The sequence below is a fragment of the Bos indicus x Bos taurus genome, unplaced genomic scaffold (genome assembly GCF_003369695.1).
Source record: "Bos indicus x Bos taurus breed Angus x Brahman F1 hybrid unplaced genomic scaffold, Bos_hybrid_MaternalHap_v2.0 tig00000260_arrow_arrow_obj, whole genome shotgun sequence".
NCBI classification, from domain to species: Eukaryota; Metazoa; Chordata; class Mammalia; order Artiodactyla; family Bovidae; genus Bos; species Bos indicus x Bos taurus.
This window is the reverse complement of record NW_020867182.1, coordinates 9,739-16,377: the sequence shown is the minus strand read 5'-3', so window position 1 is coordinate 16,377 and position 6,639 is coordinate 9,739.

The following is a 6,639-nucleotide window of genomic DNA, read 5'->3' as shown; positions in this document are numbered from 1 at the left end:
CTGAAAAATAAACATTAGAAATTTTAATGAAAAGACTAGCACAAAGTCAGGCAGTTAGGAGAAAAACCAGGACTATTTTAAGAATATAGGACACTTGGGTTTCTACAATACATACTAAAGATTACTACTTGTGGTACTATCTTTTTTTCTTCAGGATATTTTTTCAAAGATCTTTCAAAAACATATACTTGAATTTGGCACTTTTTTTTTTTACCACTCAGAACTGTTCCATTTATAGTTTGGTTTCCTATATCTGCAAAGCCATCTCTTCAAAAGATATACTTTAGGCACTCTATTGCCTTACGGCATTATTAGAAACATGGGTTTTCAGTGTACTATGAATCAGATATACTATTTAACAGATATTTCAGTGATAGCTGTCACAAGAAAATTAACTCTGCATTCCCTGTTTTTTAGTATAAAGTAAAAAATGAACAGAAAAACATTAAAGCTCTCTCAATAGCAAATAGTGTGATTATATATTATTGCAATTCATACAAATGGTAAAATGGAATACCATTTGACAATATTTTCTACTATTTCTCCTTTAAATTACATATGTGATTTATAAATATCAGGCATAAAATTTACCTATGGATCACACTGTATGGAAAATAATATTTTATGTACTATTTATCACGAAATCATAAGGTGAAATTTGTATAGTCCTCATGTTAAGGCAATGGCACCCCACTCCAGTACTCTTGCCTGGAGAATCCCATGGATGGAGGAGCCTGGTAGGCTCCAGTCCATGGGGTCGCTAAGAGTTGGACATGACTGAGCGACTTCATTTTCACTTTTCACTTTCATGCATTGGAGAAGGAAATGGCAACCCACTCCAATATTCTTGCCTGGAGAATCCCAAGGACAGGGGAGCCTGGTGGGCTGCCGTCTATGGGGGTGCGCAGAGTCAGACAGACTGAAGCAACTTAGCAGCAGCAGCAGCAGCAGCATGTTCATAGGTTAACAACTTCTAGTTTTTTATATTCCTCACACATGTCATTTTAGATCTAGTGATAATCTTTTCACTATTCCTTACATGAAAAATAACAGTTGGTGATAATAAATGGGTATAAGTCAATTTTATAAATTTTTTCTAATAGATAAAAATTAGGACAAGAAGTGAAATGGGTAGTGCTCACCAATTTATTTTCCTATTTAGTGCTTCTTTACTTTCTGGCCCTAGAAGATGTTCTAGATTTACTTTATAATTTCCCCAAACTACTCTTATCAAGATGTTAAGTCCCAAGTTTAACATCCCATGCCAATAAATCTTGTCCTTATACATTGCCTTCTCTAATAAAATAATTATTAGATCCACTCTAACATGTGCTTCCCTGGCTCCAAGTCCTATAACTTTTCGTTATGCACAGTACTTCTTCCCATGACATGTATTTATTATCCTTTGTCCCTTCAGCTGTGCTACAATCTGGCCCTCATTCTCAGTGTGGTGAGGAGATGGTATATTTTGGCAAGTATTGCTTCCGAGGCATCTGCCTCAGGTGAGGTTTTAGGGGGAATGTCTAGGCAACTTGAGAATAATTCTCTCTAATGAGGGTAAAGGAGCTGCTGCTGCCAGCTCAAAGGGTGAAGGGAAACCTGGGGTTCAAGATATGACAGAACAGGCTTATCCACACAAATATCTTCATTCTAGGTTTCAGAGTCACATGCTTTGCTTATAAGGCTCCTGGTTTTGACCCAGCCAATTTGTCAAAGCCGAGCATTCAGTCTCCTTTACAGTATGGCTACCCTTACCACTAAATCTGCAACTTAACTTTCTACATTATTTTCAGTTGTTGGAAACAGGGCTTATTCAAATCTTGATGTGCATTTTTCTGATGCCCACAGTGTGCCTTGAACTTGTAGTTGGCTAGTTTCTATTTTCGAGGCTTCTAAAGCCTTTATCTATGCCAAAGCCTTTCACTGTGTGAATCAACAAACTGTAGAAAACTCTTAAAGAGATGGGCATACCAGACCATCTTACCTGCCTCCCAAGAAATCTGTACGCAGGTCAAGAAGCAACAGTTAGAACTGGACATGGAACAATGGACTGGTTCCAAATTGGGAAAGGAGTATGTCAAGGCTGTATATTGTCACCTTGTTTATTTAACTTATATGCAGAGTACATCACATGAAATGCTGGGCTGGATAAAGCACAAGCTGGAATCAAGATTGCCGGGAGGAATATCAATAACCTCAGATATGCAGAATGACACCACCCTTATGGCAGAAAGCGAAGAGGAACTAGAGCCTCTTGATGAGAGTGGAAGAGGAGAGTGAAAAGGCTGGCTTGAAACTCAACACCTAAAAACTAAGATCATGGCATCTGGTCCCATCACTTCATGGCAAATAGATGGGGAAACAGTGGCTGACTTTATTTTTCTGGGCTCCAAAATCACTGCAGATGGTGATTGCAGCCATGAAATTAAAAGATGCTTACTCCTTGGAAGGAAAGTTATGACCAACCTAGACAGCATATTAAAAACCAGAGACATTACTTTGCCAACAAAGGTCCATCTAGTCAAGGCTATGGTTTTACTAGTGGTCACGTATGGATGAGAGAGTTGGATTGTGAAGAAAGCTGAGCACTGAAGAATTGATGCTTTTAAACTGTGGTGTTGGAGAAGACTCTTGAAAGTCCCTTGGACTACAAGGAGATCCAACCAGTCCATCCTAAAGGAGATCAGTTCTGGGTGTTCATTGGAAGGACTTATGTTGAAGCTGAAACTCCAGTACTTTGGCCACCTGATGCAAAGAACTGACTCATTGGAAAAGACCCTGATGCTGGGAAAGGTTGAGGGCAGGAGGAGAAGGGGACGACAGAGGATGAGATAGTTGGATGGCATCACCGACTCAATGGATATGAGTTTGGGTGGACTCCGGGAATTGGTAATGGACAGGGAGGCCTGGCGTGCTCAGTTCATGTGGTCACAAAGAGTCGGATATGACTGAGTGACTGAACTGAACTAAGCAATATTCGTACATGGTCTAAAGTTGAAAAACAATTTTTTTTTTACTACAAACAGCCACTCTCAAACACTAAGTTTCTATAGGGTACACTGGTATCTTACTAATGATACCAAACTTTCCAAAATTTTGTGGTCAAACTGTATATTCCTTTCAAAAGAAAATGTTTATGACATGCTTTTTGCTTGCTTGGTATTGGAAGAAGGAAACTATTTCTCATCTAAATAAAAGAATGTTAAGAGATGTTTTGAAAACATCTAAACAGATCAAAAGATGCAAATTAGGTTTTAGAAACATTTTAGGTTTTAGGTTTAGAAACATCCAAATTCAGTATTTTATATGATTTTGATTTTATCTAGGATGTCTGTGCTTTGCTTTGCCACCATATAAATAAAATTTTTGTTTATATCTGCACCGTTGATCCAGGTTCTCCACATTCCCATTAGCACTTGGTATTGCCAGTTGTTTCCAACTTTAGCCACTCTATGAATTTTTAATTTTGGTTATTTAGTGGTATCTTACTGTGATTTTGTCTTCCTTAGTGATGTGAGGTTGAAAGCCTTCCTATATACTTATCAGCCTTTTGTATATTTTCCTCTGTGAAGTGTTTGATCAAGTGTTTTACTCTTTATTTCAGTTCAGTTCAGTCATTCAGTCATGTCCAACTCTTTGCAACCCCATGGACTGCAGCATGCCAGGCTTCCCTGTCCATCACCAACTCCTGGAGCCTACTCAAACTCATGTCCATCGCGTCAGTGATGCCATCCAACCATCTCATCCTCTGTCGTCCCCTTTGCTGCCTTCAACCTTTCCCAGCATCAGGGTCTTTTCCAATGAGTCAGTTCTTTGCATCAGGTGGCCAAAGTACTGGAGTTTCAGCTTCGGGATTAGTCCTTCCAATGAATATTCAGGACTTCCTTTAGGATGGACTGGTTGGATCTCCTTGCAGTCCAAGGGACTCTCAAGAGTCTTCTCCAACACCACAGTTCAAAAGCATCAATTCTTCAGCACTCAGCTTTCTTTATAGTCCAACTCTCACGTCCATACATGACTATTGGAAAAACCATAGCTTTGAATAGACAGACCTTTGTTGATTAGCTTGTCCTTTTATTACCAATTTGTAGGAGTCCTTCATATATTCTGGGGAGAGTCCTTTATCAGATATGCCTATTTTAAATACTTTAACCCAATCAGTGGCTTACATCTTCACTTTTTTTTCCTAGTTCTATTTTTTTAAATTAAGGTACAGTTGATGTGAAATATTATATAAGTTGTAGTTGTATAATATAGTAATTCATAATTTTAAGATTATATTCCAATTAGTTATTATAAAATATAGGCTACATTCCCTGTGTTGAATAATACGTCCTTTTGCCTTAATACACAATAGTTTTACCCCTTTATCTCCTACCCCTATCTTGATCCTCCCCCTTCCCTCTCTTCAATGGTACCACTAGTTCGTTCTCTAGATGAGTCTGTTTGTTATATTCATTAGTTTGTTTTTCAGATTCCACATATAAGTGATATTACACAGTATTTGTTTTTCTGACTTATTTCACTAACCATAATGCCTTAAGTCCATTCATGTTGTTGTAAATGGCAAAATTTCCTTCCTTTCTAAAAGCTGAGTAGTACTCATTTATACATGTCTTCTTTATCCATTCATGGATGGACACTTAGGGTGCCTCTGATCTCAGCAACTGTAAATAATGCTGCTATGAACTTTCAGGTGCATGTACCCTTTGAATTAGTGCTTCCGTTTTTTTTGCTGTTGTTTTTTTTTCTGGATATATACTCAGGAGTGGACTTGCTAGACTGCCTCTTTGCTTTCTTAATGGAAATTTTTGATGAACAGAAATTTTAAATTTTGATGAAGTTCAATTTCTCTTTTTTTTTTTCCTTTTCAGTTAATGCTTTTTATGTCCTGTTTGAAAAAAATCTTTTTCTACCCCCAGGATATGATTTTTTTCTAGAACTTTTTTTATTTCACCATTCACATTTTTTCTGTAGGTTGTTAAGTAAACTGATTTTTTTTTTTCACATTTTTCCAGTTATCCCAACTGGAAAACTATTTGTTGAAAAGATGATCCTTTCCCTTTGTCAAAAAATCAACTGACCATATGTAGTTCTTTTTCTGGTTTCTCTACTCTGTTCCATTGATGTATCTATCTAAATCTATGCCAAGGTCAAAGTTTCTTCAACACTGAAGCTTAATAAGTCTAGATTCTAGTCAGGTAGAGTAAGTCCTCCAACTTTGTACTACTTCAAAATTTTTTTGGCTATTTCAGGTCCTTTGGATTTCCACATAAAATTTGAATCACTGTGTCAATTTCTGTCAAAAAAAAGCCTTCTGGTTTTTTTAATGGGAATGCACTGAACCTATTGATCAACTTGTGGGAACAAATTAGGCAGCTAATTTTTTTCTTTATAAAGAAGTCCGTAGGTAGCAGTTCTGATATGTTATCTTATTGTGCTATTTGCAACCCAGGCTTCTTTTGTCTTGCTACTGACCTATCTGTAGGTTGTCTCCTAATTAAAACAAGGAGCTAGGGTGTTACCTCATGTATCAATTCTGCAATTCAGGAAAAAGGAAGAGAGAAGGCAAAGGACAAAGGATATATGGCAGCTGAGTCTTTCATCTGTAAGGCAGCTTTTCTTGAAGCCCCTTCTAACACTGTATACTTAGTCTCATTGAACTGTTTCATAATGTCCTTTCTATCTGCAAAGGAATCTGGGAAACTGTAGTTTTTAAGATGATCCTCTAAAAATTGAAGCTATATAAACTGAAATAAAAAATAAAAATTGAAGCTATATAAAAGAGTTAGCAAAGGAGAAGTAAAAGTATATTGTTGTGTAGACAAACAGATGTCTGTACAAGCAATAAACTGTCCTCTGTAAGACTGCTAATCTCATGTTAAGAAAAATGGTGAAGGACCAAGCAATGGTGAACTTGGTGGAGAAGTTCACAGATAATCTACTAGATGGCTTTAAGCAATGAATTATAACAAAATTTGAAAATTATGGTCCAGAGGTGTTTGATGTTTACAAAATAAAATGAAGACATTTTGACATCTTGTTTAACAGCATGATGAAAATGTCATTTATTTGCAAATAAAAGCACAATCTGTTGCCGGAATTCAAGACAACTTCATTCTATTTTCTTCTACAGAAGAAAAGTAATCATAAGACAGGAAAAAAACACTGATTAAATAGCACATGTATTTCAATAATGCCTTAACAGATGTGTACCTCCTGTTTAAAACAAAATATACCATTGTTTCTATTCAAGTATGAATAGAAGAGTCTGAGTCAGGAATTATTATATAAACATCTTTCAAAAGGAAGTGCCAATTTTAAAACATTTATTTATTTATTTATTTTGAGCTGCGCTGGGGCTTCAGTACTGACACAGGTGCTTCTCATTGTGCTGGCTTCTCTGGTTGTGGAGCACAGGTTCTAGAGGGCACAGGCTTCAGTAATTGTGGTGCACAGGCTTAACTGCCCCACAGCGTGTGGAATCTTCCCCAATCAGGGACTGGACCCACGACCCCTGCGTTGGCAGGCAAATTCTTAACCATTATACCACCAGGGAAGTCCGAGAATTTATATTACAATGGAGTTCAAAAATGTGCAAATAAGATGTTCAGTTACAAGCTGGCTGAGATTTAGGGA